Raw genomic sequence first — 26,391 nt, forward strand, 5'->3', positions numbered from 1 at the left:
AGCCCTGTAAATGTTTCTATGTTTTTTCAGTTCATTTTGCATATTTTTTTTACTAATTAACCAAAGCAGCAGGGTAGATAGCCAGGGGTGCATAATGCAGCTCACCCTGCCAGATAAGTACTAGCATATCTGGCAGGGTGAGCACACCAACAAAACCTTGTTATTGGGCTGTCTGTGTCAGTAAAACTGATGACAGCTAATGGTAGTTATTGTTGCACAGTTTACGACTTCACTGTAGCAGAAACTAGAGCTTTACTGGACTTTTTACATTGCTCCAAACAAAAAATATTGCACCATTAGCAAGGGTGCTTTTTTGGGGGGGTTCCCGGAACCGGCCACAGAGCTGACAGCTCTGTTTGAGTGCCCAGTCTGTTTCGACTACGTGCTGCACTCTAGTCTACCAAAATCCCAGACGATTTTGAAATCCCCCCTGGACACTTTTTTTTAGGTCTGAAAAGTAGAACATGTGTGGGAAAAAGAGGACGTATGGTCACCCTGCATTAGCTTACAAGGTATCAGTAAGCATTTCACATTTTCTTGTCTACCTAATGCTGCGTTCACACCAAAAGTAGCAGAGGCAGCAGGAGCAGCTAGTTTACATGCAAAGTCAATGGTTGACGCTCGTCAAGGGGGAGCAAAATGTCCCGCAGATCTATGGCAAGCTAAGAATGCCACTATTCACATCTAATTATCACATTAAGATTGAAATTAACCTGCTAAAAGCTCACGTTTTTCCGAAATTTCGCCGCTTTTTTTGCCTTCTTTTACCAACAAATGCGCTTTTTACGTCCATCATGATGGTACCGCAAGACGCCTTGATGGGTCAAAATGCGCGTTTTCCTTTCTGACAGCCAATAAATTTGAACTAGTTGCATCCAATTGCTGATCAAGGCAGCCAGACCAAGAAAGTTCAGCACAGATCTGCTTTGTGAAAAGCAGGCTTCTAGGCACCATAGAGCTCCCAGGCCGGTCCGGAAGCATGACCAGGCGGTCACACATAGGAGCAGACAGGATAAGGTGCAGACAGGCAGGCTCAGAGGCAGAGGGTAGCAGACACAGGACATGGAACCAGAACTTGATGGAGGACCTTTTAACCGGGGATAAAGACTGAACCTCCCCGCATATAGAGCCAAAAACCCTGAGGACTCAGCAGGGGAGGAACAGTGGACGATCAGGAGATGAGACAGACACAAAACATACAAACCAACCAGCAAACAAACTAACTGACTCGAAACTGCCAAATTAAACTTTGAATTATTTTCTAAACTACCAAAAGATTTTTATGAAGGAAAAATGGCAAAAAAGCCTTTGTAAGATCCTCAGTCTCTGGAAAGCCAGCAATTTGATATTTTTGCAACTTGATTTGAATTCACCTTCCCTGGTGATCAAAGGTTCCAGAAACAAAACAAAAACTTCTGGGAAACAGCAACTAACTGCAAAATGTCAAAGTATCTCCAGAGTAATGTACATGACTCAGATCCTCAAGCTTATTGGAGTTGTTCTCATTACAAAAACACAAAATATTGAATAAAATAAAGGATTTTTTTGAACAACAAAAATGTCAGCATAGTAAATCTATACAAAGTTTTCATTATTCACTGTAAAGAGTATTGCAGTGAGTTTAAGGGGATTATGTACTGAATCATTTGACATTTAAGTGATATTGCACAAGGGTGCACTTACTACTGGTGCATGTTGGATTTCTACGAATAGGATGACCCTGTAGTCATGTTGGAGTTAAAAATAGACCAATGCCTGCAACACGGCATGATTTGCTCCGGATATTATTTAGAGACATGTTGACATGGCCTGTCATCACCTTCTTGCACAAATGTCCAGACCAGTTTTAGACAATCTGTGTATTTTTGCTTTATTGCATCAGTGTGTGAGTCATCAGAGTATGATTTAATTATATGCTTTAGCATTTTACAGTATGTATTTGCAGTCTACTTAAGCAATAGTCAAGACTAGGAAAGGTTAACCCCCTAAATGGAACATTTAGTAGTTGAACTAGAAATAGCATATATTGGGGTCAAAACTCCTATGACATTACTGAGAAGCTCTATTTAAATTCAACAGAGAAGAAGGAGACAATGTCAAAAGGAAAATATTGCACCACTATAACCTTTCTACCAGTTTGACACTTCGGCACACTAAATCAGAGCATAGCAGCATCAGTCTCACTTTATTATCACCCCATGGAAAATTTTGCCTTGGAGCAATATAAGAAAACACAGCCACTTGACAATGGTTGTAAAAATCGAGGAAAAACATTAGTACCTATATAGACATAAGATTAAAGAAAATAAAGTCTTACTCTAAAATGACAAAGCAATTACAGTTTAGCTAATCACTACAGTGCCTTGGACATTAGGTCTGCCACTAATGATTATATTGCAAATCAATTAATCGGTTGATGAGAACTGATTGAATGAACTAATCAGTTATTTTTTCGATCAATAATCATAGCCAAACATTCTTTAAAGTCGTAGGGAAGTGGCTGTTCCAATGGTTGCAGTTCTGAATCTCCCGAGAGGTGCCTGACTTAACACGAGTGAATAAAGTGAATGTGATTGGCCGGTTATCAAGGGGGCAGGATTTTTGTGGCGGTAGGTTCGCAAGCAAGTTTGGTTGTGGTCAGTGTCTTGGAAGCATCTTGATAAACAGTTAGCAACTTAGTACTAGTAGGTTCCCAAAGGGAAAGTACATTGGGAACAAGTAGCATTTAGCAATCACACGGTCAAGGAACGCTATGGACAGCGGAAACATGCAAGAGGAGGAGATTTTGTGTTGGAGGTTGTGGATGAGTCTCCTACGTCATACATTTTTTATTAAGAGGAGGAAGTTGTTGTGGGAGAGGACGCCAGGGAGGCAGAAGCTGAGTTTGGTGTAGAGGCCTTACAGCCGTACTAGGGATGCACGATATTGGGATTTTGGCCGATATCCGATATTTTAAAACTCATGTAGCCGATAACCGATACCGATGTTAAAGCTGGACAAAAATAAGTAGTCATTGAAAATAGCAGTTTTGTTATCCATTTCTGACACTTTGAAAAATAATATACTCAAATATATTTTCATAGGCTGAAATCAAATTGATTTTTAAAAACACGGTATTGATCTATTTTACTTTCAAAATCTCGTGAAATTTCATCGTTCTGTTACAAACTCTCGTGATATTTTGCAAATTCTTGTGAGATTTTGTTAGTAAAATAGATCGATACCACGTCAACATATCAACATATAAAAATATGGCAAAATTTTGTGGATTTTCGGGGGATTTCGTAGCATAACGATGACATATAGCAATATTTCATTAGTAAAAGAGATTGATATGGTGTTTTTAAAAAAAGAAGTTTTTCAGGAAGAAGAAGAAGTAGTATTTATTTATTTTTTTTAGACTTTAGAAACTCAGAAGCTGATCAAATATCGGGTTAAATATTGGTGGGGTGGCCGATGTCCGATATTCAGTTTTAAGGCCGATACAGGCCGATACCGATAGAGGGCCGATTATATCGTGCATCCCTAAGCCGTACATGTTTGAGCCCTTGCATCGCAACTCTGCCAGTTCTGTTAGCTCTACGCCTGCCGAAGACACAGGTCTCCATCCTCGTGAACACTGGGACGTAACTCGATGGTAAAATAAATTATTCTTATTTCTTATTTCAACTGTTGCGTATATATTAGCTGCTACATATGAGTCAAGATGCTATGACCGAAAAAAATTGATTGACAGATGACCGTTGTATGATGTATGATTGACCAAATTCAGGTGTACAAGATGACGTATAACTAAGTGGCCTGCATAAGATAACGAAAAAAAACAACAACACAGATTTTAAGACAGGATTTTTTTTTTATAGAAAATTTCTAACTTTTGGGACAACATGGTCCGATAAAGAGTACATTTATATACATGTTTAAGCCAGAATGATTTGAAATTTAAATATGACTTCCCTATGACCTTGCAGAAGACTTTTTACTAAATTAAACCAGGTGAAACTGAATGTTTTCTGACTAACAAGGGTTCTCTTACCTTGGCAAGGCAGTTAGAAGATAATATCACAGTGGACAGTTTTAGCTATTTTTTTATTATTTCTTATATTTAATTCAGTTCAATTCAACTGAGGTGTACTGTGTTATACTAAATACAGCTATTTAGTGGTCTTTCTTTCACCGGATGTCGAGAAGTCTTTGACTGAACACACTGGTGTTTAACAGTCTTCTGACAAGGATGTTCACTGTTTTTGACAATGTTCTACATTTTATGAAGAATTGTTCTCTATAAAATCATCTCCAGATGTTCTAGAGGAGTTCCTAGAACAGACCGGCCTTCCTTATTAGCTTATCGAGTGTCTTTCAAATATTTGCTCTGATGCTGTTACCCCAGCAGACGGTGGAGGAAGAGATCACACTCTCCACAACGCCTTTATAGAAGATATGCAGCATTGTGCTGCAGACACCGAAGGACCTAAGTACAGTCTGCTCTGTTCCTTCTTACAGACAGCTTCACAGTTTGCAGTTTTTCTTCTCTGTGTACATAGTAGCTTCTTAGTTTTGGTTGTGTTTAACTAGCTAGGCCAAAAGTTGTTGACTGAAATATGTTTGACTTAGAGTTTCATTATCTTTGTACCGTATATTAAATTCTTAGATTTTAACGTGAATTTGTTGTAAATTTATTTCATAAGTGTGCAGAGCCAACTGTTTGACTATTATTTGAGTGTGAATCACACTTTCCTCCTTTGTGCTTACACAAAACCAGTTGGCTGTGTGAGGATTGATTTCAAATATCAAGTTTTGATATTGTGACATCCTTTACTATACATCACAGTAAAAGTGACATACCATTTTCTGAGGCAACAGAATAATGTTAATACACATACACACTATCAGTACTGAGAAAATCATAGTTTCTAGCCTAGACAGATATATATTTCTGACAAAAATATAAAAGAATGTATGTTTTGGAAGAGGCCAGTCTCGGTCCCAACTTGAAGCTGATGGAAAATCTGTGTGGCGTTTTAAAGTATAGGGTACTGGAAAGCTCTGCATCACGGTCATTCATTGATCTATTCTTAGTGAAAAACTTAGTTTCTTCAGACTCCAGCTAACATCTGTGACCTCTTCAAGGAGAATCATAAACTGGAAAAAGAAAGCAGAGCTTGTTGATTTAGTTATAGGCAGGGCGTTTAAACCAAACTTGTATTTATTAGGTTATAAGTTCTGTGCAGAAAAATGTGTTTGGTGCAGATCAGAGGAAGAATTCTATAATGTGATTATTCCAGAACAGTGAGGATACTAAGCTCCTTATATTCCCCCTCTGTATACCAGAGCATTGGAGATAGGCTCTAAATTTTCCCACGAAGAGATCTGACAGATTGGCCTGGGAAATCATGGTCCCACACTGAATAAATCACTGACAGGAGTCATTTTTTCCTCTCTTTAATGCGACACAAGTTAATAACTCTTTGCAACTTAGAATCCTCAAAGTAAATAAACCAAGTTCAAGTTCATTTTATGGCTACTAGCCAGAGCATTTTGAGAAAGCAATCAAGTATACTTCAGTTCTAGTTTTATGCCTCTAATACATCAAGCCATGGTCAGTTCTTTCATTTTTTTCCTATCTGATCATAAAAGATTATTAAATCCAAATAGAAATCTGTTTACTCTAAACAAGTATTTACAAACACAAACCTCTAGTGACAAATTATAAGGCACACTTCAGCCAGCCAGAATTCTTCTGAGGAATATATATTTGTCGTTTTCTTGTTTTTCAAGCTATTTCTTCCTATTCGTCCTCCAAGTAGACTTATTTGTATTCTGTATACAGTAGCTGCATCAGCACTTTTAAGCAGATTCTGAGAACAAAATATAGATATAAGTAAAATGTGGTAACAATAGGATAGACTGAAACAAAATTTGAATGGCCGGGTTTTAGACAAGGAGATCTTCAGCAACCATTTGATTTATTATAGTTGATACAAGACTAATGCAGCATTTATTTATTTTTAGAGTTTACAACATGCACAAAACACTGTTAAACTTTGCTCACGGTTTGCCATTCACAATAACATTGGAAGTCTGGCTCGAGTAGGAAATGCTGAACCCTTCCCCATTCAAATACAACTTAAATTCTTAACAATTTACACAGAAACTGCAACTATTTACGGTTTGCAACAATTATTTTGCAAATCGATTAATCTGATGCTTATTTTTTTTTATTAATTGGTTAATAATTGAATAGCCACAGGTCCCTCAAAGAACATTATTTACTAAATTAAACCAAGTGAAACAAATCTTTTCCGCTTGGAGAGTTCTGGATAGAGATTATTGACAGATAAAAAACATTTTTTTTTTATCTTAAATGAAAAATATTTCTTACATTTGTTTACAATTTTGATATAATTACTGCTCTAAGTGGGTTGCTCTGTCAGCTAAAGGCATGTTTTAGAGTTTCTATACTACAGTTAAAGATTAATTGATTAATAAATTAGTTTAAGAATATTTCAAGTATCGATTAATCACGATTAATGCGATTAATGGTTTCAGCCCTAGACTAGCCAGTTATTGAGTTTACTAATTCCAGCTAATCAGTTTGAATATTCGCCTACATTTTTAATCAGTATTTCATAACCCAGCAGAAAATTATCTTGAAACATTTTGGCAATAACATCTCCAAAAAGATGGTAATAGCTGAAGTCACTACAAAAGGCAAAAAAGAATCAAATGCTTTAGAAACAGTAACTAGTTAGTCTGAATCAGGCATGAACACAAACAAAAACCGCTGCGCTCCTTATCTCCTTGTACTCGATGATGTGTCACTTTCTCCTTGCCTCTCCCTCCTCTTCTCTCAATTTACAGAATCAATACAAGGTAATTTCACATAGCCATCCTCTAAGATGGTCTAAAAATTGGCCATATAAATTATTCAGGTTGCCTGCACAGGCAAGCCTGTGGAGATGCATGGCAGCTCAGTGACCTATTGTTAAACGTGCATTCAGTCAGATAATAAGAAAGCCTGTTTGTCAGCGTGGCTAAATGTTTGGTTATCTACATTGTTAAGTTTTGTAAGTTGCAGCAATCATTGGTATATACAATGTCGCATGCAAGATATTCCAATCTTAGTTTTAGAAAACTTACATATCACTGATTATTGCAGTTTTGGTAGAATCCTCAGATAAGGACATTTATCAAGATCAGCCTTTATTTTGAAAATAATAATGTAATTGAAAAAACGTATAGAAATGACTCCATAAATTTATTTCAGAATCATTTTAATTCATAACCCTGCAGTTTAAACATTTTGTCCATCCAACACAAATAAAACAGGTGCAATCCAGCACCCAAAACCTTTGACAAGATAGGATAAAAAAGTTCTGGATCTAGAGCCAAAATAACATCAAAAGTTAATCACTTCTATGGGACCATGCCACTCTGCTTTTAAATTTTTATGTAAATTTCCCCATTAATTTTTAAGGAATCCTTAAATTAGAAAAAATAAACATGCCAGTAAAAGGCACATGAACTAGAAAGTTATACCAACCTGAACCAGACACAAAAGTCCAACTATTCTGACTTTATCAAAGCTTTACCTTTGCAATAATGATTTTGTTTGGGGGGTTTTAAGAACATTTTGGAAAAAAAAGAAATAAAAAAATATGCTGCTAAAACGAATTCCATAATCAATCATATAATATTGATGTAGGAAACAAAGCTTGTAATTATTAAATATTGGTGGTTCAAAACTTTCCATTCCTCAATAGGACTTAGGCTGCCTTCACAGTAACATTACAACCACACCAAAAAAGAAAAATCAAGTAGAATGCATAACAAAATGCTGTTTAAAGTTCCCTGGCTCTTTCAATAATACACAAAACATTCTGTGGTGAGACCTTACTGGTTAATAAGCATTTCTGCACTGATGCACCATGAAAGAGCATCAGTGAAAGTCTATTCATTATGTATGGTCCCAAGTCTGAAACTATGAATTCCAAGTCTTTTTTTAACTTGAATTATATAAATAACCAACCATGTGTTTTTTTTTTTTATGTAATCATCTTAATTGAAATATCTCAACACAAGCAGATCAATGATTTGCTTACAAGATGAAGTTAGCTTATGTCAGCCTTTTCATCATAGCAAAAGAAAAGTACCAGCAGTTTTCTTCTCTGTCTGTGATTCATTTTGAATTTTGTTTAATATTATGACATTTATGTACCTGAAAGTAATTACTCTTGTGGGCATTTTTGTCCTGAAATTAAATACAAATCAGATTTATTTAAATTGATTGTGCTACAGCTCACACACTCATACTGTAAGTTTGGAAATATTTACCGCTGGTCAAAATAACTAAATCTAAACAGAATAACTGCTCACATCCACCAAAGCCAAAAGCCTGTCTTTGATCTTCCAAAAAAAAAAACGTTGTAGTCGACCCCTAATCTGCCTTCGATGAACCAATCTGTGGGTATTTGGGTAATACAGTATGGCAATGATCAACATTTCATCTTTAACTCTTTTTTAAATGGCTTAAAAACAAAGTGAAGGTTTGACGTGGTCGGGGTAATCTAGGTTTGAGTTTAGGGCTGAAACAATTAATCTGATTAATTTTGATTAATTGATTATCAAAATAATCATCAACTACAGCAATTTGCTAGCCTGATAAACCAGACTAAATGTGAGATTAAATATGTAATTCAGTCCGGCCCCGATGAATGGAACATGGGAAGATTGATGATGAGAACAACCTGTTGTCTTTCAAACCACGTCTGTGCCTATTGGCCAACGCTCTGACCAATGAGAACAACTGACTGTGACGTAGTAAGCATGACAGAAACGGCGAATATGTCCTTCTTAAAAATGAATAAGCGTAAAGCCTCTTCCTGCTCACGTTTCTAAAAAAAACCCAAAAACTGATTCCAAAGCTGAGTCAAATGAGAACTGTTCAATAGTTGTTGCCATCTTCCTTGTTCTGCTTTCTCCAACGTTGTGCAGCTTTGTCGTCCCGCCCTCAAAACCCCGCCCACTTTGCATCCAGAAATTCAAAACACATCTCTGCGTTGTGATTGGCCCGTCAGTTCTAGGGCCTGCGGCATTGATTGAGGCTAGACCACTAGCAGGCAGAAATGATTTTGGCCGCTGGTGGGTGGGGCTAGTTTACTAGGCTAGCAATTTGCTAATTATATCCAATTTTTAACTAGAGGATACAGACAATGCCATTTGCTGAAAGAGCTGTAATTAAGCAAAAACTGTACAACATATAAACAGCAGCCATTTAAGGTAAAAAATCTTCTTTGTCTGCATAAATGCTCCATCTGGAATTTATCAGGCAGCTTAGTTTTAAAGTTACCTTGTTATTTTATTACTGTTTTTGCTGCAAAATATAGAGATTTGAACGACAGACACTAGTTAATGCAAGATGGGGATTTGATAGAAAGTAAACGTTTTATCCACAACACCACACTTAGGCTTATTTACATCTCAATGCATGTGTGCAATATGCATCTGGTATAACCCAGTAGGCGCAAAAAGGACACAGTTAATAAAAATAAAATAAAAATGCTATTAGATCAGGTACAGTATGGTCCAGTTATCAGCTACTGCTGTTATTAACCTTTACCTACAGAATTACGCAAACTTTGTTAGCCTTAGCCTTTGTAAAATCCTTCCTGACAGCCCTTGCTTCTCCCTCTGCTTCAACACAACCTCCTCATAACTTCCCGGCTCTCCACCATGCTTCTCTGACATAATTCCTGAAGCTGTAGAGCTCCCTTAGGTCTCCACCTGAATCAAGTTGTCAACTCTCCATCAACCCTGGTTCCCACTCACCCCTCCCTGTTGGATCTCCATCAGCAACTCACTAAGCACTCATCTGCAATCATCTCCCATAATCTGTCTCCCTGTGTTAATCTATCCTTCATCTGACTTCAGAGCTCCAGTCCACCCAGTTCCCGTTTCTTTCCTCAGATCAGAGATCGACCCGTACGATAGCATTTATCATTTCTTTATAAATAAACCTCACATCTTTCATCTAAATTCTGAAAGTGATCATGCGTGTAGATCAGAGACTTACCAAAAACCACAGTATAAAGTTTAGTTGTTTTTTTTTGGTCTGAATTTAAAATTTGTTTGATCTAAAATTAACAAAACAAAATCAGATTTATATGGTATAGATTAAAAAATCTACAGTAAACCGAATTATATTATGAAGAAACATAAACATTAGGTATCTGTTGCATTGTGTGTGTATAACAATTCAACTGCAGTAGCTGGTAGAAAGACAAGAGCACTAAACTCAATGAAACAGGGAGGAATAATTGATACCCTGCAGCTTGATTGAGCCTGAGAGGATTGTGTTTGTTTTTGCACATGTGATTGCAGGGTCATCAAAGTCTGTGCTCAGGCAGCCACATCAAACACACACAGACAGCTCAATTATTTCTTGAGAGATCCTCAGAGAAATTCATATTTTTACATAAAGTATGAAGTGAGAAGAAAAGATTAAAAATGCCTCAACCAATTACAGACACATGCGATAACTACGTCCCTAAACTCTCTTGCTGCTTATGTCTTCTGCGTTGCAGCTCCGCATAACAGCAGCTTGTATTTTGCTATGCTTCTCAGAGGAAAAATTAAATATTTAGGCAGACACTTGCAAGATAAACTGCTGTTGTCCTATTTTAACATGTCACTACTCATCTAGCCTCCAGGCTGATGAATAATATAACAGACTGGGCAGAAAACAGTGAAGCATTCATGCGATCAGATCTCAGATGTGTGAGAAGAGAAAAAAAAGTCATTGATAAATACATTGATAGATGCTTGAAGTTTAAGCATCACACAACCCACCTGACACCAGCTTCCAAGTTTAATGTATTCTGCCTGAGGTTGTTAAGATTTTGATTTGCAAGGCTGGAGGCTAAAGGTTTGTGTTTTTTTTTTACGTGTTTGTAGATGCTTTTCTTCTTCCCTCCTCCATAACAAAATCTTTCAGCTCTAACACTTAGAAGACCCTTTAAATATACATGTGCTCCAAAAATATTGAAATAGATATTAAATACAATGTTTTTGCAGCAACAGAACGATGAAAGAGAATGCAGCAGTGGGGAAAACTAAGCGAAAATCGACCCAATATAAAGGTGTGAAAAAAAACATATCCTGGTTGTAAAACACACCTCTTTATTCTCTCTAGATAAAACACAGTGAAAAATATTTTTTCAGAACTCCACAAAGGAAATTTTTAAATTTTAAGTTAAAGCCAAAAGGTGATGAGATAAAAAACGCTCCATAATTCTGTTGTTTGTTTTGCCAATAAGTTACACGTTTGTCCTCTATGCATTTGGTAACAAGCTACTGAAAATAGCTACAGTCACCTGCAGGTAAGGCTTCTATGGATATTAACAGTAACTGTTGAAACGGAGCTGATGACTGCAGGCTAACAAACTAAGTAATCGTCTCCACCGGGAGGACAGAGTCGATTGACTACACTGCTCTGTTTAAAAAATAACGCCAAACTAGACTTCACATTTATATTTTAAGATTTATATTTAAATTTCATTTTTATAATGAATTTATCTGTCCAGCAGGTAGAGTGTGACGTCGGCGTCCGTTTTTTAGCCCCGGTCCCTCTTCAATAGTCCCTACCTGGTAAAAGCCACACCCATGTAGACTTTCATTCTCTTTAAGAAATTACATCTTTTTATTTTCTTGGTTCTTTCTCTTTCCTCACAGAGTACAGCAAGGACTGCATTCTAATCTCCCCCTATCTTGATTCTGACCTTGGTTTTAGCAAAGATAAGGGAAAGCAAGTTGCAATACTTGCAACTGGAGGACTAGTGGTTAGGGCATAGACCCCCCTCCCAAAGACTGCCACTCTGGGTCCCTAAGCAAAGACCCTTAATACCACTCTGCTCCCCTGGCTCCACACAATGGCAACCCACTGCTCCCCAAGGCAATGGGTTATATGATGGTAATGACAGTAAAAAAGCTTGAAAAAAAACTAAATTAACAAAACAGCAAATTAAGTTTCAGTTATTAGTTAAAAAAAACTGTCATGGCAGTCTGAACAAATTAATTATTTGTTACCTTGATTTAAAGAAACTGAAGATTCTTTTAAAGTCTTTAGAGCATTTGCTTCCAGATCACATGCTGACATTGTAATATAGATATGAGAGCTATGATATGTATAGTTAAGGTAATTTATGTCTGAAGTTACCAAGCTTAAGAGGTTCTGCAACTGCAATTTCACCAAAATATGGAAATGGTTTTTACAAGGCTCTGGGGAGGTCAACAATAATAATAATAAAAAATAATATATAATTCTTTTCTTTTTTTTTGACAGAACCGTTCAATATATCCTCAAAAAAATAGGTTGGGATGTTATAGTGCCATACAAGACTGAATATTACAGCATATTTTTTATATCAAGGAGAAGTAATAAAAAAAAATTGGAGTGTGTAAAATCACCCCTTAATGTATTTCAAGGCAACTTCAGAATACCTGCAACTAGAGCTTTCCCTAGGAAAGTGGTAATTAAATGTACCTTTTTTGTTTAACAGGAAAGGAAATGAGCCAGCCAGTCTGGAGCAGCAGGGGGTAATGAAAAAGATTCCAATATCTCTGAGAGGAAATCTTTTAGCACAGAAGCTGAATGAGATGAAGAGATAAAGACATAAATATAATGCCAATCATCTTGTGTCGGTCGAATCAAACAATACATCTGCAGTTATCTGGGCTGCTGTTCATATGGCTTGCTGTCATTCACATCAGAAAAAAAAACACTACATCAAATGCACATAAAGCCCAAAAGGGGAATGAAGATAAACCAGTGTCCCAGGTAGGGGATAACTACATCCCTTTGACATGCTGTATTCCTAATGTGTTATCTGACTTTCCCATCTTTCATCAGATGGTTGAGCTGTAAAAAGCCATCTTTATGATAGGAGCAGCAAAGCTACTCATATATTGCTTGACCAGTAAGGAAAAACTTTCTCGACAGGGACTCAGATTGTGGTAGCATCATAGTAGTCAAGCACCCCTTGTCATTAAAACTGTGACAAACTATAAATACCACATAAAGATAAACAGATTTTGATGTAAAGGATTTATATAAAGGATTTAATATAGAAAAGAGGTCTGACCTTTAAGCCTCACGAAGCATTTTGCCCTGTTGTCGTAAAATTTTTATTTCTCTTCTATTATATATTATTTTATCCCATTTACTCATTATGAAAGTTTTCACTCAGTCTGTTTTACCTTCAAGGCCACACCATTCTCTGGTGAGGGGTGTTTGTAGACCAGACATAGCTTCTTCCCATAACAAATCAGATTCTTTCTCAAGGTTTATTCATAACATGTTACTGTTAACCAAAGTGTCTGTAATTTTTTTTACTCTGACTACTTCCATTGTTGTAAGTAAGAGGGAATGAACGCTGCTCATGCAGAACAGGGCAGAATGCTGTGCCATAAGGGCTGTATGATGAACTGTTCTCTCTTGGGTAAGATATGAAAAAATGTGCCAACTGGGTGAAATCCATAGATCTCCGTTTATTTAACTAGGGTGAATAGTTGAATATTTTTTTCCCAATACATGCCCCAAGTCTATCAGAAAAAAAAGTGGTTTTGCTCTCTAATTTGATATGACCAGTTAATAAAACAGAACTTTTTTTTCTGCTATAAGATATCTGTTTCTGTTTATTTGCATTTTTTTGGCCGTGAAATGAGAAACAAAAATGCATGGATTCTCTACTATGGATGTTGATATTTGTTGAAAATTATAGTTTCCATGGTGATGACAAAAAAAAAGATTTAAAAACATATCACTGGTTCTTTTAATTGTATTCTGTTAGGAAAATTCAACAGCGAATCTTCAAAAATTGGTGTATTTTTTTGTAACATGTATACATTTTTGATTTGGTAATATTCTAACTACTATTAGGAGCTCTTGTCCAAAGAGCCACTTTTGGCTCTAGAGGCACAGGTTGCAGACCCCTGGACTGGATATGATATAAAAAGTGTACAGCAGGTTCTTAATAATAATAATTGGACAGTAAGCTGCCATTTTAGGGCGCCGGGGAGCAGTGAGCGGTCAAGGGTCTTTGCTCAGGGACCCACAGTGCAGGCTATGGGGATTGAACCGGGTACTTGCAACCTTCTCAGAGCACAAGTGCACTGCCCTAACACTCCCCTTTTATGTAGAAGGAGTAGTTTTAAAACTAAAAACAATAACTTAGAATACTATCACATTTTCTCCTGAGTATGTTTGTGCTCATTTCTTTGTTAACCATTTGTAAACTAACATGTGTTTAGTTTAAGAGAGTTTTAGCTATAAAGGACAGTTTTTTTAGGGTTGTACTATGGAGTGATTTTTCTGCCAAAACTTTGTGTACAAAATTGCATTTTGCGCACACACATAAAGCATGTTGCAAATGCATAAAACATGTTTCACACAAACAAATCTTATCACTCACAAATAAACATGTTGCACTCAAATAAATCTTGTTGTTCACAAATAAAACTTGTGTCTCAAAAATCACTCCATATTGTACAGTCATTCCTTTCCCTTTAAGATGCAACCAGACATCAACAGAGACATACTGGTTCCAGTACAAAGTAGCTGAATACTAGGGATGGGAATCAAAAACCGGTTCCTGTTCAGAACCGGTTCCGTATTTTCCGATTCCATGGCATCGTTTGGCAGCTCGCTGAACGATTCTTTTTTCGATTCCCGCAGCACCAGAGCCTAGAGCGTCGGCTCTGGGGAGCACGACTTACGTCACGTTTTTTACGTAAATTGCGCAAGTTACGTAAGTTACGCAAGTTACGCAAGTTGGAAGAACTATTCGAGGAGGAAGACAACGCGCTGCGGTCACTTTGTGAATCAAAGCCCCGTCTTTCCTTAGCCCAGAGGGTAGATCAGGAAATCCAGCTCCATAAAAGCTTGCCCTCCATCCCCTGCAGGGATAGCGCCACACTGTGGTGGTGGAACAAGCAAGATATGCTGCCCTTGCTATCTGGACTGGCTGAAAACTACCTCTGTATGCAGGCTTCCTCCACCCCATCTGAGAGGGTGTTCTCCACGGCTGGAAACACCTTAAGCGCTGAAAGATCCTGTATCCTTCCAGAAAAAGCAGATATGCTCATCTTTCTGCAAAAGAACTGTTAATTTTCCCTACTACTGTTTTATAATTAGTATTTTTTGTTATTTAAAATAGGTTATTATCCCATCATTTGTTATTAGACATTGTTGGTTATTAAGTTTGTTCTTGTATTCATTTTTCATTTAAACACAGATGTTACTCCAGTTTCACATTTCCTGTGGACATCTTGATCTTGTTGAGTTTGTAAGATTGTACAATAGTTAAGTAAACAAAGTTGATGCTGATAATCAAACTGTTTGTTCTCCTTTTTCCCCCAAATTGGAATCGAAAAAAGAATTGATAAAGAATCGAATCGTTTCATAGAATCGAAAAGGGAATCGGAATCGTGAAAATCTTTTCAATTCCCAACCCTACTGAATACACATGAAAAATATAAGTCACCCAGGAAGTCAAGCAGCAAAAGAGTCAACTGGTATATACACTTTTAACAACACTAGGCCTGTAACTAACTATTATTTTCCATTCGATTAATCTGTCAGTTATTTTTTTGATTAATTATTAAAAATCGGATAGTAAAAGGTTCCTTAAAGAAGACTTTTTACGAAATGAAACCAGGTGAAACTAAGATTGAGTAGATCTGGATAGAGCATACTGACAGACGAAAGAGTTTTTTTTTTATTTTTTTTTTTTACAATTTTGGTATAATAGCAGCTCAAGGTGGGTTGCACTGTTGGCTAAAAGCATGTTTTAGAGTCTCTACACTCCAGTTATCGATTAACTGATTACTAAATTAGTTGATGATTATTTCAATAATTGATTAATCCGATTAATAGTTTCAGCCCGAAACACTCTCAAGATCATTGATCAGCCCTCCTCTCTCACTCACAGTTAATCAAGTTAAACCCACAAAATGCCACCTAACAGCTCAGCACAGCTGAAGTAAATTGGACATAGATATATGTGGTTCCTGCAGAATAGGGTAGACACCCATCCCCCGTCCAGTCCTTGCCTTGTATGTCGGCAACGTTTCAGCTTCCAGTGAATTACCTGCCTTTCAGCTCAGTGGGCTGTGCCCTCCTGCTACAGGATAGAGGGACAAAGTCAATTACCTAATCCACTGGGTTGGCATTCCAATGGGATGATTAAGGATACTGGGGATACCTGTCACACACTTCTGAGTTTTCCAATGGAGAAAAAAGTCACACAACATGAACCTTCTTTCCAGTTCACAAACAGGAGTTCATAAGAATACTGCCAGCTGAAGATGCAAATTTAATCCTCAACCAGACTGATCCCTGGGATGTACCAGCAGTGCAAATGCACCGCTATCTTTGCTATAGATATTCTCTAACCTTTACAATGTCATAATTGCACATACAGGTTCAAATATGTAAATAGACCCACCTAATATATAGTTAAAAGTCATAGCTAGTGTTGCACCAATGCCATTTTTTAACACCGATACCCGATGCCTGGATGTGCAGTATTGGTCAATACGGATACCATACCGATACCATCTGTTTAAAAGTGATGTGTGTGTGTGTGTGTATATGAAGAACTCCATACTACTTGGATGTAAAATAATTGCCATCCAGGCTTTGTCAAGCTGCTGCATACTATTGTGAATCAGGAAAAAGACTAATACAAAGTGAATCCAGTAGAACTTTTTATTGCGTACCAGGATGGAAGGCAGATTGGCTCTCAAAATGGTATCGGTGCCCTATTTGTTGGTACTCGCCGATACCGATACCACCATTTTAAAGCTGGATCGGCGCTCATCCGAAACTGGTATCAGTATCGGTGCAACACTAGTCATAGCTACCATTTTTTCATCAATGTTTAAAAAAAAAAGCATTCGCAGAATGTGTACAATGTTGCAAAATAAATAATTAGATTTTACTGAAAATAAAGTGCATATGAATTGTTTTGCAAATTTTGTATGACGCCGACTACAACAGGAAAGAATTCTGCACCAATAGGAATAGAAGGTTGAAGTCACATGAGACAGATTAGCTGCCGTTTAGAGTATTTTCAGCTAAATAGGGAAAGGGACTCTTGATCCTGACGAGTATACTAGCATTTCCAATAAGCCAATTAAACATGAATTACAACGACCACCTTAACAGCGCCAGCAGCCAATTCATTACCTTTTGTCTATCTTAATGCGTTTTTATATCTTTATAAATGTGGCTAAGCATTGCCCTTTTTCTTATTTGATTTCCACAGGACCCAACATTTGAAACAACTGGTGTAAACAGATATTTTAATCATTAGATTTAATTACTCAAACATAAGAGTGGTTAAAAGGCTGAATTAAAAGCGCAACATTAATATAAAACTGAACCACATGAAAAGGTGTATGCAAACATTCAATTCTATTTATGTTTTTTTGCCCAGAAAAGATACCTTAAGGCCACCTTTCACAGTCTACATCCTGTCGCAGTTAATAGTATGCATTATATGACTGAGTAATCTACCAAAAATAGCCCTAGTTATGCTGATTGCTTCATCCAAGAGCTTTCATAGAAGAAGTCAGCAGTGTCTTGATTAAAAAAGACAATGATATGCTCCAGGGGCAGATAAACAAAACGCCTAATCAAGCACTTTTTACTTAATGACTCCTCAGATTGTCTACAGCTAAAGGCGTGTTGTCCCAGCTCTGTTTTGAAATTCAAATGTTCATTTAAGTCTTCTCTATGCAAGGTTAAAGATAAAGAATAAAGATAACTGCTCAAAAATGTTTACCACATTTTTTTGGTTTAATCTCTAAGTATCTTATTTAGCCTAATTTGAAATAACAGCTTATACTGAGGTACATTCGACTTAAAAGAGGGGACCTACGTAATAGCCAGAGATTGGTAAAGTGCTGGTCATGTTCTGATATTATAAAGACTGAAAACCAAATTTCAAAACATCCTTGTGGTATAGTGAGAAAGCAAGCTGATAATAATACTGGACATCAACCTAATGCTTCACTAAATCCTTTAACCCCAAGCAGCTGTGATAAACATTTGAGTTTCCCCAGTGATGCTCAGGCTGTGACATTTGTCAAGGGACATTGACTATCCATTGAATTGGCAGACATGTATAAAAGAAGATGGAGGGAAGTCAGAGGAAGAAAAGATATGTTACTAAGAAGAAGAAAGAAGAGGCAAGAGAAGGAGGGGAAGGAAACAACCAGTAATCTACTCAAATACTTCCTCAGCTTCCTTTTCCTTAGCTCATCCTGGCAAACAGCACATCCTCCAGAAAGAGGGTTCTATAATCAGATTCCCATCCCAGTCTGACAGCTGGTTGCACAGAGTGGCAGCCAATTAGAGTGAACGGAGAAAGGAAGTCACAGAAGAGGGTAGAAGGAGAAAGTCATAGCCAGGCTTTCTTAGCGACAACGCAGAGGAAAAGCATTATACGAGGCTGCAGCATTGCTGCTGATTTCCTGTTCTTGACAAGCCGCAACACTTCTAAACAACAAGTAGAAGAGCTATAGAGCCTGAAATGATGATGGTGTAAGAGTCTACAGATGCACTGAGAGAGTGGGATGGTCTTCACTGATTCAATCAGACCATCTCTATCCCCATGAGGATAGAGAAATGTTATTGTGTGTGTGTGTTCAAAATTCATTACTTTCTGATTGGTGTCACTGCTGACTGAGAAGATACTGCACCTGGATTGAGTAAGCCTAGTTGTTAGCATGGCTGGAAGTAGGCTAGCTGGACAGAAAGAATAAATCACCATGGTTACCGATGTGTTACTGCTTTCCTGTAAGCAATCTGATGCTTAATTAGGCCAGGATATCTGGGAAATCCTGATTCAATGCCTCATCTTGTTTTCCTGAGATCTTTCCTCATTACAGTATCTTTTCTTTTCGTTGTATTTATTTTTAGTGTATAGTATGTAATCTGTTCATGGCATATTTATATGATGTTGCTTCAACTGACCTCTGAAGTTAAACTGCTTTAATAGAAAATATTTTTTCATTTTTCTTCTATTTTTTAATTTTTCAAAGTAAAATAACCCAGCCCCTGTTGTTTGGTCTAAAGAGTTTTCTTTTTCATGTTAGAGTCTCAGGTTTGACTGTAGGAACCCTTCCCACTTACATTCTGTATGGTGATACTTTGGGCTCTTAAGTTTGGAGTCATATTTTTATCCAGACATATTGAAGGTTCATATAAATCATTCCTGAAACAAAAATTATGTCGCATGTTTTAAAACAACAGTAAATAATTTTCACCAAAAAAGATAAATAAATAATTCTGAAGTTATTAAACAGTTTACTATGAATACAGAGCTGCAAAGGAAAGCGTTATAATTGTTTTATTCTTTGACAAAGGGGTTTGGGAATTTAGAGGCGATTAGATTTGAACGTAAACTAGTTTTTTTTAATCAGCAGTGCACATAAACCGTTGCTGGGAAACAGTTTGTGAGCTTTTACATTCATATGCATATCCCCCTTTGAGCCCAGACATCACATTTTAATATGAAAGAGGCTTTTTAGAGAGACCATTAAAAAGCTATCTTTTAAAAGCAGTATTCAAATATTTTTTCATCTACAACCACCTCACCTCCGTAAAATTCAACCATTCAGACAAATTATTTTGTAATTGTAGGCCTTTAGAAAGGTGTAGTGTTTCATGTCAAAAATCTGGAGAATAGCTAAAAGCATATTATTTTCTAAAATGGGTTAAATTAGCAGCATGTATTTCTGTTTCCTTTATTAAAAGATGAATAGTCAATTTAGAGTAAAATCTGTGTTTGTATTTAGCTTTAATATTGGCATCACAAGGGCAAAAATTCCCCACATACACTGTAATGTCAGTCTTTTCACATGCAGGGCTTTTTTCCCCCTCTTTGATCAGCTGAACAGCTTAAGCTAATATGCAGAACTTGTGATTGTTAAACCAGAAAACAAGATTAAGGCTCTGCCTTTCTGGAAAAAAAAGATCTGCTGTAGTGAATACAGTATACGCACAGCTAACAGTCAGCCTTCCTGTCTGGGTCAGCAGACTCACAGAGCAAAGGGTTCATCATTCTTTTGGGATTATATTCATCACATAGGAAGACATATATTCAATATTCATAATTAAAGAACTAAAATGTCAACCATAAGCTGTTAACAGGCTTTAACATGATCATTATTTGCACTGCGAAGAAAAGCCCACCTCGAAGAAAGCTACCAAATTGCCATTGAGAACTCTGAGAAGCTGATGCTGAAAAACAAAACCCGTTTCGACAAGAACATCACTCCTTCAGAGTTGTCGGTGGGAGATCGTGTGCTGGTGAGAAATGTGAGAATAAGGGGAAAACACAAAATTGCTGATCGGTGGGAGCCAGATGTGTACACAGTCATCAAAAGAGCCAGTCCACTTCCAGTCTACACCGTGAAGCCAGAAAACAAGGACCGTCCTGTACGTACACTCCATCGAGACCTGCTATTACCCTGTGGTTTCCTCTCAGCCCCTGCCAAACAAATCAAACAGAAAGTGACACATTCCCTACCGTCAGAAAGCACACCTCTCAATCCTCCTGATGATGGTGGTGAAGATATCCTGTCGGAGGAAGAACTGATTCCTGTTAAACCTCTCTCCATCTCAGAACCAGTCAGATTCACATCCATAATCGAATTGCCCACTTCTGCTCATCCGGCTGAGTCAGCTGTGGTCCCGCCTGGCCAGCAACCACAGTCTGCCCGGACTGAAGAACCTCTGATGGAAGTGGGGCCTCGTGTGATTGAGAGTGAACCGGAATCTGAATCGTCACAAGAAACCATTGACCACTTAGCTGAAGCTGTAAATACTCACTTAGACTTAAGACCTGCTGCTAACCTGGAGCCTGAAGAAAGCGCTTCCTCTGATCCGGAAACTCCAGACCCCGTCAGCATTGTCTCTGAATCTGACTCACCCTCTGAGCTTGAATTGTCCAGTCCCGGGTCCGAACCACCAGGCCATCGACCTATCCGAACACGTCGTCCTCCTGAGCGGTTCCAATACTCCAGGCTGGGCCATCCACTGCTCCAAAGTATCCAATCTTTGTTCCATGGACTAAGCACCGCCTTTAATTATGTTGTTGAAATTGATGAGGTCCAACCTTCCCTTACCAGTAAACAAGCCGTCTGCCGTCAGCCCGCTGCATGTACAGGGCCGTACATGAGTTCAGGGGGGGAACGACAAGAAATCCATGCATACCAGTTCCAAAGGTCTTGACGTTTTGATGTTAACCAGCGGAGCTGCTTTGTCTGGCAGTGTTTTCCGTCGGACACATCTTTCACAGTTCTTTATTTTGTTGTGGACATCTGCAGACATACGAGGCCAGTAAAACCGGGATCTTGCAAGGTCAAGCGTTCTCTCAATGCCCAAGTGTCCCATCTGATCATGCAGCTGGTATAATGCTTCAGAGCGACATTCTTCAGGTAGCACAAGCTGGTATGTGGTTTCACTCCCAATCTGCCTTCTCCGTACAAGAACATTGTTGTGGAGCTCCAGTTTTGTTAGTTCTCGCAGGAGTAAAGGTAAGTCTGGAAGTTCGTCCCTCAGAGAAGTAGGTGGACTTTCTCCTCTTTCCAACTGTGCAACAACATGCTGTATGACGGGATCGGTGTGCTGTTTGGCTGCAATTTCATCAGGAGAGAATGCAGGTATGACGGGTGAGGCAAACTGTATGTCATCAACAAAACTGTCTGGCAGACTTCCTGGATCAGTGGTGAGTGTCTGGACCAGAGCAAGAACTTGGTCTTCAGCAGTGGAACCATACACAAGCTGTCGGTCACAAATGGCATGGACTGTGTGCTGGTCTATGGAGACAGGTGAGGAATCTTGTAGGTGATGTTGGGTGAACCTTAAAATTCTCTCACGCTCTTTTTGTGTCAGGTGGTCATCTGGCAACACCTCATGCGGTCGACGAGAGAGACCATCTGCGTCAGCATTTTGCTTTCCTGCTCTGTAAATAATCTTGAATGAGTAGGTGGAAAGGGCAGAGAGCCACCTGTAGCTCGTTGCATCCAGCTTTGCAGAGGTAAGGAGGTAGGTCAAAGGGTTACTGTCTGTGACCACTGTAAAAGGTGTGCCGTACAAATAGTCATTAAACTTTTCGGTCACCGCCCACTTCAATGCTAGGAATTCCAGCTTGTGTGCAGAGTATCTGGCTTCACTCCGAGACAGGCCCCTGCTGGCATAAGCAACCACTCTGTTCTTGCCGTCGTGTTCTTGGTATAAAACAGCACCAAGTCCTGTGCAGCTGGCATCTGTATGCAGGGTGTACGACTTGCTAGGATCGGCAAAGGCGAGAACAGGCGCTGAAGTGAGCTTTTGAATGATGGTCTCAAAGGCAGTCTGACATGCAGGGGACCAGCGGCCACCGAAAGGCTCTTTTGGGTTCAGGTAGGTCTGGGATTTTATCAATGGTTTTCGTTTTTTCTGGTTTGGTGGATAGCCTGAGGTCAGCTCATTCAGTGGTTTGACGATGGATGAGTAGTCTTTCACAAAGCGTCGGTAATAACCGGCAAATCCGAGGAATGAGCGAAGTTCCTTGAGGTTCTGTGGGACTGGCCAAGATGTTAGGGTGGCAATTTTCTCTGGGTCTGTCTCAACTCCATTCCTCGACACCACATGTCCGAGATACCGCACAGATGGCTGGAAAAAGACACACTTCTCCACAGACAACTTCAGGCCAAACTCCTTTAACCGCAGCAAAACCCTCATCAGCCGCTCTTCGTGCTCTTCCAGCGTCGGAGCGAACACGATTAAATCATCGATGAAGACGAGTGCTTCTTTGAGGTTTAAATCGCTCATGCACTTCTCCATCAACCGCTGAAAAGTGGAGGGCGCATTTGTAACTCCTTGCGGCAAGCGGTTAAACTCCCAGAAGCCTAGAGGACAGACGAAGGCGGTTTTGCATTTATCAGATTCCTCCATCTCGATTTGATAGTAGCCGGACTTCAAATCTAGGACGGAAAACCATTTTGATCCGGACAGGGCCGTAAAGGTGTCTTCTAGCTTTGGCAGAGGATATGCATCTTTGATGGTTTGAGTGTTTAACTTTCTGTAGTCTATGCAGAGTCTTACGCTGCCATTCTTTTTGCGCACCACAACGATGGGGGAGGCAAATGGTGAGTCTGATTCACGTATTATGCCAGACTCCAACAGCTCTTGCAAATGTTGTTTGACAGCATCCAGGTCTTGTGGGTGGATGGGCCTGGGTCTTTGCTTAAAAGGTGTTGGGTCTGCAAGTTTGATCTGGTGCTTTACTTTGTCAGTGCAACCAAAATCAAGGTCATGGTGAGCAAAGACTTCAGGAATGCTATAGAGCTTGGAAATAATACGTTGCTTCCACTCTGGGGAGATGGGTGAATCAGCAAAATTGTAGTTCAGCTTTGACTCTGATGACTTTAGGCTGTCTTGCTGGCACACACTCTGTTGCTTGTGGAGGACTGACTGGAAGGCACACAGCTCTGCGATAGCAGCACGGGCTGGAAGGATGACATCGTGGTCAGACTCATTTGTGATGACAACTGGGAGATGGCACGGTTGGACTGAGGGAAGATCCACCAGGCATGACTGGACCATCAGGCCGCCGGGCAGGGAGAAAGATGTTGGATGCTGGATAACGACAGACTTCTCACCTTGTAACACTGGAGCGATGGATATAGCATCCATGACAATGGTTTTTCCAGCTGCGAAGGTCTGTGGACTGTTGGTCTGTAGCTTTAAAATGCCATGGTGATCATCAGTGGCAAGCTTGTGTCTTAGCTCTAGGATCTTCAGCACAGCTCTATGCCCATATGGTACTGGTTGGAATTCGGAGTCTTTGATCTCAGAGTGTTTCTCATACACCACATCCAGTGTGCTGGTACCAATGAGGACTGAGGGCTGTGATGATCTGAAGTCAGGTACCACCAATGCCAGAGTGTTCACATTCACTGACTGTCCCAGGAACTCAGCAGGAAAGGTAATGTCCAACTCCACAAATCCTAAGTAGGGCACAGCTTGTCCGTTTGCACCTTCCACCTCCAGCAGGTTATTTAGGGGCTTGATCTCGTGGTCGGACAAATATGTGTTATAGAAGGAGTGAGTGACAGTGGTAACCTGGGATCCGGTGTCAAACAAGCAATGAAAGTTTGAGCCTTTTATCTTGACCTGTCCTATACTTTTTGTTCCAATTAATCCTTTGGGAAAGGAGTTTCGTGGTGTAAAACGTTGATTTTGGGGACACAATTCAGTAGCAGCTTCCACCTGTCCCTCCGAAGAAGCTGCATTTAGTTTAACTGTTTGGAGTTCTTAGCGTCCCATGCTTGCTGCTTCTGTTTCAGCTGTCGGCGCTTTTGTTCAACAAGGCTGGAGTTGGCTAAATTTGTGCAGGCAGGAACAATATGTCCATCTTCGCCGCACTTGAAGCAAAACCAAGGCTTGGGCCTGGTGGAGACATTGACTTTTGGCTTTAACTTACTCTGCCGGTAATCTGGTGCAGAGGCGGGAATTTTCTTCGCCAGCAAAGCAGACATCTGATTTTGCAGTTTTACCATTTGTTGTTTCAGTTCATCAATGGCGCTGGTGTCCGTGCGGCCACAGACACAGGAGGATGCACTCTGAGACTGCAGGTTGGCACGATGTTTCGAGGATGTAATGTGTTTCTTCATTAAGGACTCTTTGGCCAACTGCCTGTCCTCTTCGGTCCGGAGCAGGAACAAAAGTTCGGAGAAGGTAGGTGGATTGTCTTTTTTTTGCTCAAGCTGTAATTTTGTAATGACAACATTGTCCCAGCATCCTCTGCAGAACTGTTTCAATAGATGCTTGTCAGTGTCTCTTGCTGGGATTCCGCCCCGCTTCACAACTGTGCTCAGTGTCAGTTGCAGTCTTTGCAGGAAGGAAGACCCTCGCTCTCCGTGGTCCTGAAGAGTGTTTAGGAACTGAGCGAAGAGCTCTTCTCCATCCTGGACAGTGGCAAAGGCTGAGTCGAGCACTTGGGTGAACATGATTGGTAAAGAGTTGGGCCCCAAGCTTTTAACAAGGTCGGCAGCTGGAGGGAGCAGGCTTTCTAGAATGCGCCTTGTAACGTGCAGTGGCGACAAGGTAGGGTCAGCTCGCAAGAGTTCAATATGGGAACGCCATGAGTCGTAATCTGCCTCATTACTTGGTTTAGGAATCCTTCCAGAAAATGTTCGTAGGCGCAGTGGGGACAAGGATTGGAGGCTCATGTCGTCCTTTCTCACAATGTGCTCCACGACAACCCTCTGTACTTCTGGGGGATTCAAGTCGTGTCCAGAAAGAGAAATCAGCTGTCCTGGATTGGCAGCTGTATTGACTAGAGGAGGGTCTGCTGATTGGCCAGTGGAAGAATGACCCACCGACTGAGAAGTTGATGGCATCTGAGACACAAGGGTTGAACCTGACATGGTCTGCCCCGTCTCCAGTACATCAACTGTAGTCTCTTGTCTCTCCTCATCTTCATCATCATCATCATTTCCTCCGACTTCTGCCAGATGTCCACTTATTTGATCCATTACCTCTTTAATAACTTCTTCAAAGGGTTTTCCACATCGGTAAGCAATGCGTTTGAGCTCATGGAGGTAATCAGTGGAAGGTACAGTGGGGGCAGGAATGATGGCAGTACTCCCCCCTGTGGCTGTGGCATAAAGTTCATCCGCAAGTAGTTTTATTTCACAGACTAAACCAGACTTGCTCTGTGATTCAAATTTATATGGCAAAAGAGGCTTCAATTTATTCAAAGCTGCGTATGTATCATATTCAACAATCAGGTTTTTGTAAAAAGAACTGTCAGAATCTGTAACAGTAAATGCCATTTTTAAATCCCCATAAGTACGCAAATAATCAATCAACTCATCATCTGCTTGAGTGTTAGTCACACCGGTAGCAAAAACACAATGGGAAACCTCAACCCCTGTTTTTTCAATGAAATCCATTTCAGACACTTCTGATGCAAGTTTAGTCAAAAAAAAAAAAACAATCTCAGTAATTCACAATGAATATTCACACATCAGACTCCTGGCTAGCTCGCCAAATGTAACGCTTGTTAAAGGCTAATGACAAGGAACTGACTATATAGATGTAGAAAGATGTTACCAGAAGAGGGTTCGTTGAGGAGCCCGAGGTGTGAATAATCACAGAGACAAAAATAAGGTTTAACTAGTTTTGTATTAAAGTGGCCAAGACACACACAAAAAAAAAAAAACAACAAACACACAAACATTAATAACAAAACAGTTTTTGATTAATTGTCCCCAAGGTTCAGTTAGGTTAGATTGTTAGTCCATACGCTATGGTAATCCAGGGTTGGGAAGAGA

General features: G+C 39.4%; 1 protein-coding gene and 1 long non-coding RNA gene across 8 annotated transcripts in view; one reads left to right on the plus strand and one right to left on the minus strand.

Annotated features, from left to right (window-relative positions):
- The window catches only part of ccdc85al (coiled-coil domain containing 85A, like), a 55,192-nt gene that overhangs the window by 12,706 nt on the left and 16,095 nt on the right, over positions 1-26,391 (minus strand). The window lies entirely within an intron of this gene.
- On the plus strand, positions 24,793-26,265 carry LOC119787115. The gene is made up of 2 exons (XR_005281293.1): positions 24,793-25,159; positions 25,230-26,265. It is a non-coding gene; the product is annotated as an uncharacterized LOC119787115 (long non-coding RNA).

Source organism: Cyprinodon tularosa, unplaced genomic scaffold (genome assembly GCF_016077235.1).
Source record: "Cyprinodon tularosa strain WSP-4 unplaced genomic scaffold, ASM1607723v1 ctg287, whole genome shotgun sequence".
Classification (NCBI taxonomy): Eukaryota; Metazoa; Chordata; class Actinopteri; order Cyprinodontiformes; family Cyprinodontidae; genus Cyprinodon; species Cyprinodon tularosa.